Source organism: Scyliorhinus canicula, chromosome 20, assembly GCF_902713615.1.
Source record: "Scyliorhinus canicula chromosome 20, sScyCan1.1, whole genome shotgun sequence".
Classification (NCBI taxonomy): Eukaryota; Metazoa; Chordata; class Chondrichthyes; order Carcharhiniformes; family Scyliorhinidae; genus Scyliorhinus; species Scyliorhinus canicula.
The window spans coordinates 31,289,179-31,302,894 of record NC_052165.1 but is presented as its reverse complement, the minus strand read 5'-3'; positions in this window follow the sequence as shown (position 1 = coordinate 31,302,894).

Genomic DNA, 13,716 nt, shown 5'->3' with positions numbered 1-13,716 from the left:
CCAACAGGGTGACCTCTCCTCTACTGTTCCTAACCTCGGCCCATACTGCCTCAGTAGACGAGTCCTCAAGCGTCCTTTCTACCGCCGTAATACTTTCCTTGATTAACAATGCCACACCCCCCCCTCTTTTACCATCTTCTCTGTTCTTACAGAAACATCTAAATCCTGGAACCTGCAACAACCACTCCTGTCCCTGCTCTACCCATGTCTCCGAAATCGCCACAACATCGAGATCCCAGGTACCAACCCATGCTGCAAGCTCACCCACCTTATTCCGGATGCTCCTGGCGTTGAAGTAGACACACTTCAAACCAGCGTCCTGCTTGCCGGTGCCCTCTTTCGAACTTTTAACCCTATCCCTGACCTCACTACTCTCAACATCCTGTACACTGGGTCTACAATTTAGGTTCCCATCCCCCTGCTGAATTAGTTTAAACCCCCCCGAAGAGCACTAGCAAATCTCCCTCCCAGGATATTGGTACCCCTCTGGTTCAGGTGAAGACCATCCTGTTTGTAGAGGTCCCACCTACCCCAGAATGAGCCCCAATTATCCAGGAAACCAAAACCCTCCCTCCTGCGCCATCCCTGTAGCCACGTGTTCAACTCCTCTCTCTCCTTATTTCTTACTTCGCTAGCACGTGGCACGGGTAACAACCCAGAGATAACAACTCTGTTTGTTCTAGCTCTCAGCTTCCACCCTAGCTCCCTGAATTTCTGTCTCAAATCCCCATCTCTCTTCCTACCTATGTCGTTGGTACCTATGTGGACCACGACTTGGGGCTGCTCCCCCTCCCCCTTAAGGATCCCAAAAACACGATCAGAGACATCACGAACCCTGGCACCTGGGAGGCAACACACCAACCATGAGTCTCTTTCGTTCCCACAGAACCTCCTGTCTGTTCCTCTAACTATGGAGTCCCCAATGACAAGTGCTCTGTTCCTCTTCTCCCTTCCCTTCTGAGCAACAGGGACAGACTCTGTGCCAGAGACCTGCGCCCTATTGCTTACCCCTGGTAAGTCGTCCCCCGCAACAGTATCCAAAACGGTATACTTGTTATAGAGGGGAACGACTACAGGGGATCCCTGCACTGCCTGCCGGTTCCCTCTGCCTCCCCTGACGGTAATCCATCTACTTTCTTCTTTTACCTCAGGTGTGACTACCTCCCTATAACTCCTCTCAATAACCTCCTCCGCCTCCCGAATGATCCGAAGTTCATCCAGCTCCAGCTCCAGGTCCCTAATGCGGCTCTCGAGGAGCTGGAGTTGGGTGCACTTCCCGCAGATGTAGTCAGAAGGGACACGAGAGGTGACCCTTTCCTCCCACATTCTGCAGGAGGAACATTCAACTGCCCTAGCCTCCATTCCCACTGAACTAACTTCCCAACTAATGAAAAATAAAAAAATAAAAAACTTGTTAGTTTAACAATAACTTGTTAGTTATTCTTACATAGATGATTTTTTTATCCTGATTAAAATTCCTGGTGTATCAAAATTACCCTGGAAATGTCAATGATAACAGTTGAAAAGAAAAATTTGTTAATTACACTCAAATTATGATCTTTAAATCACAATGTCAGACGACACACCAAAATAAGTTTGGTAAAAATCTTTTTGGAGCCTATTCTAAAGTTGCAAATTATAAAGTCAAGGTTATTTCTCAGAAGATAAATTTTTGCAGAGAGATATTAACATTCACAGACCAAACACACACATTCTCACAGGTCACAAACATCAGAGTTAACTGTTTGCCCTCTCTCATGGCTACAGATTCTCAACGAGACAGCAATTTCACAATTACTTAATTAAAATACTGAACAAAATCTTCCATTCTCCTTCGTCAGAAAACGTTATCTGTGTTATTCCATTTAAGTCAATTTCCACTGATTGATTTTATAGCATAAGCTACTGTTAGAGACGTATTTTTTTTATGTACAGGTGACCTGCTTGCTGAAATGGTTACATTTTTCTCCAGAACCGAAGGAGGCGGAGAACTTGGAATGATGCCATATGCGTCTGTTACATGATCTCAAACATTATTTATTCTTTCCTTTAATGTTACTCAAAGTTCTTTCTTGTTTTTTAAACTGAGTTCAATTTTCAATGTTGGCTATTTAACTAGTGTTTGAAAGAGATATTCAAATTAATTGAATTACTGCCACTTTTATTAACTGGGTTACAACCTTTCTGGGACATTGGGCGCGATTCTCCACTCCCCACGCCGGGTGGGAGAATCGCGGGAGGGTCGGGCGAATCACGACACGCCGCCCAAGCACCCCACGTGATTCTCCCACCCACCCCCAAAATGGCGTGTCGCGGAATCGCCGCTCGCCATTTTTCACGCGACCGCCGATTCTCCGGCCCAAATGGGCCGAGCGGCCTGACGTTCCCGACCTGTTCACACCGGCGGCAACCATACCTGGTCGCTGCCGGCGTGAACATAGCGTGAAAGGTAAGTTTGCGGCTTGTGGGGGGCGGAGAGAGGATCGAGCACCACATCCGTGTTCGGGAGGGGACTGGCCCGCGATCGGTACCCACCGATCGTCGGGCCGGTGACTCTAAGAGACGTACTCTTTCCCGTCCGCCGCCCCGCAAGATCAAGACGCCATATCTTGCGGGGCAGCGGAGGGGAAGATGGCAACCGAGCATGCGCGGGTTGGAGCCGGCTAACCTGCGCATGTGCGGCTGACGTCACTTAGGCACCGCCGTCACAGCATTCTCGGCGCGCCGCTTTGACGCAAGCGTCAAGGCCCGGCGGCCGAGTTTCTCACAACGCTGCTCCTAGCCCCCCGGGGGGGGGGGGGGGGGGGGGGGGGGGGGGGTGAATAGGGTGCGAGGAGCGGCCTCCAACGCCGTCGTGAAACTCGGCCGAGTTCACGACAGCCTTCCCGATGCCGCGCGGGAACGGAGAATCGAGCCCATTGTACCTTCCCCTCCTCATTCCTCAATGACCGCGAGGTCTGATCTCTTGGATTTTTACTTTATTTGATTTTTTTTTTCTATTCCTTTGGACATGTCTAAACTTTTAGTTAATTTAAAATGTCCATTCCCAGGAAGCCTGTTTCTTTCCCCTCTTCTTGAGACATTCCAGGACAGTCCTTAGCCGTAATTGTAGCAGTTTCCTGTGATTCTTTGCCAGTTTGCATAATCTGTACTGCCGCTATTTTTTCTCGCTTTATTGCTATGCTTAAAATGATTTGTTGTGAATGTGGGAGAGTGAGAGCTCAATTCCTTTAAACTAGGCTGTTTTTCAAACGGTGTGAAGGCTTTGTATCTGTCATTTACATTATTAGCTTAACACTGCACGAGGGTGCACTTAATTTCTGTCATTTATTCTTCTAACTGGTGAACTAAGATGACTCCTGCTTTATTTGTCGTATCTCGCTTCTCATGTATCTCACCATTTTCTCTGTTCTACAGGAGCTGCGTCGAGATCCCACCCATCTTTGATCATTGTTTTTTTTGGAGCAGAGTATTTTGCTCTTATCCGTACGCCAGACTCATGGATCCCCGGGGATCCCAGAAAAGTGGCCTTGTGTCTCTCTTTTCTTTTCCATGATGTGTTAACCGTGTCGTCTCTATCACCCGCGTATCCGCTGTGACTAGGCGACTATGCTCAGAGGCTTTTACCTTTCGTCCACTCCCGTAGGGTGGTGGTCCTGGCTTGGCAATGACACGGCAAATTCCGCGACCGTTCACACTCAACAGTCTGTGCATCTCGGATTCCCAACTAACTCTGGCCGTCACATGAGAGCTCAATTGCCCCCTTAATTTAGGCTCAGCATGTGTCCTCGAGCAGCCAATTAGTACTAAAGAAAATGGTACAGCGGACCAACAAAACAAAACCAAAAAAGAAAAAATTTAAACTGAGTCTTTTACTCACTTGGCCTTGATACCAGATTCGTTGGATGTTGCTTCGCTATCCGTCCGTCTCACCGTGTGACTCTAATTTCTGGCGGTCAAAGGTTTAACTACTCACCTCATCCACTGGCTCAAGCGGCATCCAGCTCAGCAACATTCCGCCAGACTACGCCAAATGTTAGAGGTGAAAATATTCACACAAAGGCCTGAGTATAAGTAAAAAAGAGCAGTTTATGATGTCAGAATTCTGGGAAAGAAGGCCTGAGACTCCGCAGCCTATTGACAGCACCTTTTCTCACTTGAGCTATGGCTCACACGGGTTAATATACAGATTCAAGGGGCAGACTCTTATTTATATACAATCAATCAACTATATTCGCATCACACTTTATTACATGCAGTCAATCAATTTTCTTAGCATCCCAGTTATCACATATATGGGTAAAGTGGGTGTTGTCCTAATCACCCCTAACCTCATACAGAAGTCATTCAAAACTCACACAAGGATATGTCCTGCCTACAGCTGTGGACAAGCTTTACCAAGGATACGTTGCATGTCTTGTTCTGTGAAGCTGTTATGAGCGGCTGTTGGGATACTCCCTATACATAGCCACGGTTGGTTCTCATGAGGCAGTTTACAGGGAATGTGGCTTGTTCAGCCATTTTGTGTCTTTAACATCACAAAATAGCTAACAGCCATCAGAAAATGCCCTCCAACAGGCAACATCTCAGACCACAGACGAACCACGGAGGAAACGTAGGTACAATTATAATCGAGATAGCTAGCCAGAAATAGAAGCAATGATCAGCATATTATTCCAAGAGTTGTTAATTGGGTACTTTTGCAGTAATTGTAATAATTACGCTGCCTTATGGTGCTTAATTATTTCTACAATTGTGACTAATAATTTCAGGGTCCATCAAGTTTGTTTCTACTCAAATGATGTGTTTATTCAACTGCGAACTGATCACTATTCAGAAGTTGGTCATGGAAGCGTATACATGGTTAAGGAGAAAAACAGTGCAGCGACACACTACTGTGTGCACAAGCTAACATCCCACCGACAGTGAAACTCGGACTTATGGACACTTGCATATCATAGACAGCATAAAATAAGGGACCGTCCCAAATATTCTACACGATAAAAATGGTACACTGCAATGATGGGCACTCTTAAATGATGGAGAACAGTCAGATTTCAATGTACCAAGTCCTATTTACTTCACAGCTCAGAACATCAGGCAGTGTACCTTTCCCAAGGTGAACTGAACATAGTGTTCCAAATGATCAGCGATCTGTGTGACTACTGACAACTTTTTAACCTCGATATTTGAAATGACTTTTTATTGTCACACAACAGCACGGTAGCATTGTGGATAGCACAATGGCTTCACAGCTCCAGGGTCCCAGGTTCGATTCCGGCTTGGGTCACTGTCTGTGCGGAGTCTGCACATCCTCCCCGTGTGTGCGTGGGTTTCCTCCGGGTGCTCCGGTTTCCTCCCACAGTCCAAAGATGTGCAGGTTAGGTGGATTGGCCATGATAAATTGCCCTTAGTGTCCAAAATTGGCATTAGTGTTGGGTGGGGTTACTGGGTTATGGGGATAGGGTGGAGGTGTTAACCTTGGGTAGGGTGCTCTTTCCAAGAGCCGGTGCAGACTCGATGGGCTGAATGGCCTCCTTCTGTACTGTAAATTCTATGATTCTATGAACACAATGTCCGGACAGCCTTTTTTGTTACTTTTTGAACAAGTAAACAAGTTGTTCATGTTAAAAGCAAACGAGCGTGGATGCTGGAATCTGAAACGAAAACAGAAAATCCTGGACAATCTCAGCAGGTCTGACAGTATTTGTGGAGAGAATGGAGCTGACGTTTTGAGTCTGGATGGCTCTTTATCAAAGTTTTTCAGGACTTTTGTCCATTTCAATTTGCACTGCACTTATTCATTATTCTTTCCTTGACCTCATAATGTACTTTCAATGCTACATTTTGCACTTTTCATCGACTGCCTACAGTGCAGAAGGATGCCATTCAACCTATCGGGTCTGCACAACCCTCTGAAAGAGCTCCCTCCCACTCCCCCACTCTATTCTCGTAACTCCACCTAACCTGCACATCTTTGGCACTCAGGGGCAATTTAGCATGGCCAATCCACCTAACCTGCACATCTTTGGCACTCAGGGGCAATTTAGCATGGCCAATCCACCTAACCTGCACATCTTTGGACTGTTGGGAGGAAACCGAAGCACTGAGAGGAAACCCACACAGACAAGGGGAGAACATACAAACTCCTCACAATCACCCAAGGCGGGAATTCAATCCAGGTCCCTGGCTCTGTGAGGCAGCAGTGCTAACCACTGTACCACCGTGCTTCCTATCTCGCTACTTTCCTCTTGCATCCTGCGTGAGCTTCACTTTTGACATATTTAATGTCTGGCTGACTTGCAGGGATCCCAGAATTGAGTTGAAACTCTTATCGAGGTATTAGGCTCTCACAGGACTTCCATCAATATGGCTCATGGTATGATCCAGAAGAAGGGGTAAAGTGGCTGATTATATTAATTGTTCTGACATTCCATACCAAAACACAACCATCGCAAGCACAGAGTGAAACAAAAGTACCTAGAACTCTCGTCACTGTACCATGATACTGCCCCAGGAGCCAACTTCTTAAAATACAAACAACTTATACTAGCCTCCTAGTTCTCCACAATGCACAGGTTATAGAAATATAGAATTTGCCTCTTATCTAAAATTTGATCTTGGGGTCAAGGATGTCTTGCTTCCACTCTGGGGTGGTGGGGTTTGTGATGGCTGAATAGTCCGATCCTGGATCCATAGACACAGCCACAGGTTTGGCAGGTGAAGTTTGATGAGGTGGGTGGTGGGACGCTCTGGATCCTGTGCTGCCTTTCCGCTGATCATGCTTGGTCTCCGTATACTCCACCCTGCGACACTCGCCATCTTCACGGATGCTTCTTCTCCAGTTTGTGCGTTCTAAGGCAAGTGATCCCCACGTGTCGATGGGGATATTGCATTTCTTTAAGAAGGCTTTTGGACTGTCCTTGTAGCATTTCCTCTGCCCGCCCAGAGATCACTTGCCATTGAGGAGCTAGGAGTAAAGCACTTGTTTCGGGAGTCTTGTGTCAGACATGCAAAAAATGGAGCCCACCCATTGCAGCTGGTTGAGCGTGACCTCTACACTGGGTATATTGGCCTGGGTTGTTCTTCTGTCAGGATGTGCGGGTCTTCAAACTTCTGTACCTCTGCCTGATGGAAGGGTCTGGAAGAGGGCAAATTCTGGGTGTGAGGGGTCTCTGACAATGCTGTCTGCCTTCCTGAGGCAGTGGGAGGTGTATACAGAATCAATGTGGGGGTGGCAAGCTTGTGTGATGCGCTGGGCTGAGTTCACCACACTGCAGTTTCTTGCGATCTTGGACCAAGCAATTGCCATATCAGGCAATGATGCAGCCGGATAGGATGCTCTCTGTGGCACATCAGTCGACACTTGTGAGAGTCGATGCAGACATGCTGAATTTCTTTAGCTTCTGTAGGAATTAGAGACATTGTTGGGCTTTCTTGACTGTTGCATCAATGTAAGTGGGCTAGGACAGACTGTTGGTGATGGCGACATCCAGGAACTTAAAGCTATCAACCATCTCCACTTCAGAGCCATTGATGTAGTTGGGGGTGTGTGTCGCGCTGCACTTCCTGAAGTCGATGATCAGTCTTTTGATCTTTCCAACATTTAGAGAGAGGTTGTCTTCTGTACACCATGCAGCCAAGTGTTCTGTCTCCCTTCTGTAGTCTGATTCATCGTTGTTTGACATACAACACCCACAGTCGTATCATCTGCAAACTTATAGATGGATGATACTGATTTGACCCTAGTTTGCACACATATCGGGTCCGTGGTAGTTCCGTTGGTGAAGATCATGGCTTGCATGTTATTATGGCGTAGATGGAGAATCCTAACAAATTTGAGGAGGATGTTCCACAACCCCTCATGGTCAACAAGAGTCAAAGGCCTTTGCAAGATCGAAGAAGGCCAAGTACACAGGGTGATGCTGCTACCTGCACTTTTCCTGGATTTGTCACGCACTGAAGATCATGTCCATTGAGCCGCTTGATGGGCGGAAGTTGCACTGAGGCTCAGGGAGGAGCTCTTCAGCCCCTGGGAGGAGGCAGTTGAGGAAGATTTTCACGATGACCTTGCCTGTGGCAGAGAGTTGGGATATTCCTCTGTAATTTCCGCAATTGTACCTGACTCCTTTCTTGAAGATGGTCACAATTAAGGCATCTCTGAGATCACCGGGCATACTTTCTTCTTTCCAGACAAAGCTGATGAGGTTGTGGATTCTTGTCTGGAGTGCCTCTCCACCACATTTTAATCCTTCTGTGGGGATTCGAAGGCCAGATGCCTTGTTGTTTTCCAGCTGTCATTGTGTTACAATATAATCCAATCCCATTTTAAATTCTTACCACTCTCCTCCATCCTGTAACCTACAGCCTTTATGATGGTCTAATTGTTTGCGGGACTGATAACACCCATTTTGTCTCTCTAAGAGGATGTGAGGCATCACTCAACTTCCCTGTTCAATGGCCATTTGTTTTAATTTGTTCACAGGATGTGAGTGAAGTTTGCCACCCTCGTTGAACTCAGAAGGTGGCGGTTCTTGAAACGTTGCAACCTGTACCAATTTCTGAGAATATTTGAGCCTGTGCAAAAGCTCTTATTATCATTAGACAGCACAATGTCCTTTTTTAATGAACTGTTTATTCAAAATGAGAATGGCTGATCCCTGAAACATACTTCAGTCATTAGTGTTGTTTTGCATGCTGTACTCCCTTTGCGGAACCTAAATCACACTCGCTAGCAAAGATCAAGTTGCTAGTTTCTGATTAAACAGTTATTTAATTGGCATTATTACGTGCTATGTTCCATTGAATGACTTAACTCACTGGTGGCAGTACATTGCCATGCAAAAATAATGCCTCACTAATAATTCAGCACTCAGTATGCAAGGTTGTCTTAACGCCTGCAGACAGAACGGCTCCAGCCAAGAAGGTTGGCTGTTTATCTAAATGGATTCAATCAAAAGTCCCTTCAATAATTGCCATAGATGCGGCAATTTACTGACTATCTCCTCTTTAACGAATCCCAAACTGGCTTGTTATTGGTAATTCAAGCTCACTTTTTTAAATGCAGTAAAAAAGGATTGGTTACTAGAAAATTGAATGTTAAAAATTGACTTTTGTGAGCTAAATGTAGATATTTTCCTTTGAACATCCTAAATTGCTAAATTACTGTAGGATTTTAGATATAATGGGCGGGATTCTCCCGTACCCGGCGGGGTGGAAGGTTCCCGGCGGGACGCAGTGGCATGAACCACTCCGGCATTGGGCCGCCCCAAAGGTGCGGAATCCTCCACACCTTCAGGGACTAGGCCGGCGCTGGAGTGGTTTGCGCCCCGCCGGCCGGCGTGGAAGGCCTTTGGCGCCACGCCATCCGGGGCCGAAGGGGCTCCGCCGGCCGGCGCGGGTCCGCACGTGTGCAGGAGCGTCAGTGGCTGCTGACGTCATCCCCACGCATGCGCGGGGGGGGGGGGTTCACCTTCGCGCCGGCCATCGCAGAGGCTTACACGGCCGGCGCGTAGAAATAGAGTGCCCCCACAGTATAGGGCCGCCGGCGGATCGGTGGGCCCCGATCGCAGGCCAGGCCACCGTGGGGCCACCCCCCGGGGCCAGATTTTCCCCCCCCAGGACCCTGGAGCCTGCCCGCGCCACCAGGTCCCGCCGGTAAGGGACCTAGTCCAATTTACGCCAGCAAGACCTGCATAGAACGAGCAGGACTTTGTCCGATCGCGGGTCGGAGACTCGCCGGGGGGAGGGGGGGGGGGGGGGGGCTGTGAGCGGCCGCCGACTGGCGCGGCGCAATTCCCGGAGAATTCTCCATCGCCGGAGAATTCGGCAGCTGGGCGGGACGGGATTCATGCCGCCCCCTGGCGATTCTGCGACCCGGCGGGGGGTCGGAGAATCCCGCCCAATAGGTCAGGAGAAGTGACTTTTTTTCCTGATACACTGTGCTCTGTTACTATATAGTACTTGGGCTAGGTGCTTAAGATAGATTTTGCAACAGTTGGCGAGTGATAGTAATTACTGCCCTAAAGCAACATTAACATTGACCAGAAACTGAACTGGACTAACCGTATAAACACTGTGGCTACATGAGCAAGTTAAATGCTTGGAATCCTGTGGTGAGTAACTCACCTCCTGACTTCCCAAAGCTTGTCTACCATTCAGGAGTGTGATGGAATACTCTCCCCTTGTCTGGATGAGTGCAGCTCGAACAGCACTCAAGCGGCTTGAATTAATCCAGGGCAGGGCAGACCACTTGATTTGCACCCTTTCCACAAACATTCACTCCCTCCACCATCGACGGACAGTAGTAGCAGTGTGTGCCATCTACAAGATGCACTGTAGGAACTCACCAAAGCTCCTTCAGCAGCACCTTCCAAACTCATGGTCATTACCATCTAGACGGACAAGGCCAGCAATCATCTGGGAACACCACCAACTGGAAGTTATCCTCCAAGTCACTCACCATTGTGGCTTGGAAATATCTTGTCGTTCCTTCACTGAAACGGAGTTAAAATCCTGTACTCCCTTCAAGCGGAGTACAGGAACCAGCGGTTCAAGAAGGCAGCTCATTATCACCTTCTGAAGGGCAATAAATGTTGTCCTGTAGCCCATATACCTGAAATGAATTGAAAAAGAAGCAAATTGAAGTATTGGGGGATGCAGGGATTAAATCACAACTACCAATCCTGTTTGGAGCCAACAATAAACTATATATGGGCACAATATATTTCTCATCAGTATGTGTTTGGATCATACGTTATGGATCTAACTTTTAGCAAAGCTGTTAAAACTTTATTTTGGGCATTAGCTGAACTCTTGCCTCTTGAGTCAGAAGGTTGATAATTCAGGGCCAATTCCAGAAACTTGAGCACAAAACCCAGGCCCAGAGCAGTACTGAGGAAGTGCTGCACTGTTCGAGATGCCACCTTTTAGATGAAACATTCAACAGAGGCCCTGACCAGCTTCTCATGTGAACATAAAAGATTCCATAAGACTATAAGAACAGAAGTAGGCCATTTGGCCCCTCCAGCCTGCCCCGCCATTCACTACGGTCATGGCTGATCCAAAATTCCTCGTCTCCAATTTCCTGTCCTATCCCCGTAACCCTTGGTTCCCTTACAGATCAAGAATGTATCTATCATAATATGCACCGGTATATCATGGTGCAGACGCACACACTGATTGACACACAGCAAGACAAATCAACACACACACCGCAGCCAATCACCAGTTAGAGCACACTCACTATAAAGACAGAGGGCATAATTTTTCCCGCTCATTCGGGATGCAGCCTCTCAGAAGGCATAGGTCTTTAGTTTAATTTAACATAGTGTCGACCCACAGTGAAAGTATGTTCAACAGTTTCTAGCTTAATAAAATAGTGTTGTACTATTTCAAGTGTTAGTAGCCTGTATGTGTTACTGCTGAGGTAAACGCAATCTCCACGGATCCAGAGTGCCCAACACATCAGGCACCATGCTACGATTTTGATGAAGGACAGGAGAATTATCCCTCTTGTCCTGACCAACATTTATCCCTGAACTAACATCAGTAAAACATCAGAATGTCTGCTTATTTCACATCGCTGTTTGTAAGATATTGGTTGTCAAAATTCCTACATTTCAACAGTGCCTACAGTTCGAAAGCAATTATAAATGTATATCTTTTTGCTTCAGCTGTCCAATAGAATTCTCCCTTATGGACACCCAGTGTAGAATGTAACATTTACCATTTTGTGGAAAATAGACAATGCGAGTATGTTCCCTGTTAAACTGTTTTGATGCAGTGTAAATTGCTGCCAGGCTATTCAGAGTCAGACCTGTTAGTGATTAAATATGCAGCGAGAAAAGCTCTCCTGATTAGCAAACGGCTGTTGATGCTCAGTTTCTCCCCGAACAGTTCTGACTGTAGCAGTTTTTTGTTTTCAAAATGGGGGAAGAGAGATCGAAGGTGATGGATGGCAAAGGTCAGTTAACGGGAATTCAGTAAGTTGTGCTGCTGAAGAAAAAAACTATTGAAAGTTCAGAGCTTGAAGTATCCTCAAAATTGATCTAAAGCCTCAGTGGTCAAGTCAGTGACACACAGAAACTGTTGGACTTGTGATATTCTCCTGATGTTTCCCTTCCTCCTCCTTGGATTGCCATCTTGATGCAGTGGAGTGCTCCTAGAATTTCTTGTTTGCTCCTGATTAGGCCACCCATGGCATCAAGCTCAGGGGGAAGTACCAGACAAAGCGCAGTCCAAAACTAAGTCCTCAACAGTAGAACAGCAAAGGAAGACCGTGCGTTTCTCCGGCTGCAAAGGCAGAAGAAGGTTGGAGCGTCAGGTTGGTCATGGTCATTGCGGCTCAAGGTGTCACTAAACTCGAACCATCAACCCATCAAATTGTATGGACAATGACTGCTTCCCAAGGCCCCCACATTAAACAAAGTTACATGTCAGGCTTCTGTGAGGGCCCATTTGTCAAGTCCTGTGGCAATGAAAAAGTAGTGACATGGACAAAGCTGTGAACCTCAGAGTCTCTAATCAAGAACCTGCACACAGGCAACAGATACATGAAGGTCATTGGACACCTGTTTTGGGACACAGGTGTCTTTAGGCAGCAATATCCTCTTCAGGATCCCCTCTGCTCATCCCAAGTGGCGTTGGGGGCTAGAAAGGATGCCCTAAAAATAATCTGTCCCACCTTCTCCCTGTTGGGGAGCCACACTCTGCAGGAACACCATCCTTGTGGTCAAAGAAATAAAACTTCAAACTTTGCAATTTAGAATGTTAGAACAATCATGGACAAGCTCAAGAGCAACTGTCCGGAAAGAAGAAGTGTAATCGTATCACCTGAGCTAGCAAGACTCTAAATGACTATCATTGCCTCATTGAAATCTGCCTTTCTGGGGATGGGAAGCCAAAAGGAACAAGCAGGAGATACACCTTCTACTGTAACGGAAAGGCTGACAGTAACTTCTGCATCCATGGGGTTGGTTTTACCATCCGGAATGTTCCATAGACGAATATCCATTGATCAAATTAGGCAGGAGAAGACATACTGATGGTTCACAACTGTTTCATTGTGATATTTTGTTCAGTACAAACCCTGGTTGCTACTCTTCCCTTCTGGATCCTCTGGCCTAGAAGCACATCGGGGGAAAACCCAACTTTTAAGTACAAGCTTCAATGAGCATCACCTCAGAGCCATAAAAACAAATTACTGCGGATGCTGGAATCTGAAATGAAAGGGAAAATGCTGGAAAATCTCAACAAGTCTGGCAGTATCTGTAGGGAGAGAAAAGAGCTAACGTTTCGAGTCCGATGACTCTTTGTCAAAGCTCAGACAAAGCTCAACCTTAGAGCCATAATCATTATGCTGCCATCATCAATGTTTATGCCCCCACCCTTGTCTCTGATAAAGATGTTAATGAAAAGTTATATTCTGGCCTTGATGTTGTTGATGAAGAAGAGCAGACCTTCCTTGTGGGGAAATTTAATGCCAGGTTGCCCATGACTGGAGATGTCTGGAGAGAAACCATTGGGAAAATAGGGTGGAGAAAGTCAATGAAAATGGTATGCACCTGCTGATAAATGGTTTGCTCATCTTAGAATGAGCATGGCCTCATTCTAAGAAGCACCCTCTTCCACCAGAAAGACGGATATGAAACCACATGGAGACATCCTGAACAAAAACACTGAACCTCCTGGATTGTTCAATTCTTCAAGTCAAAG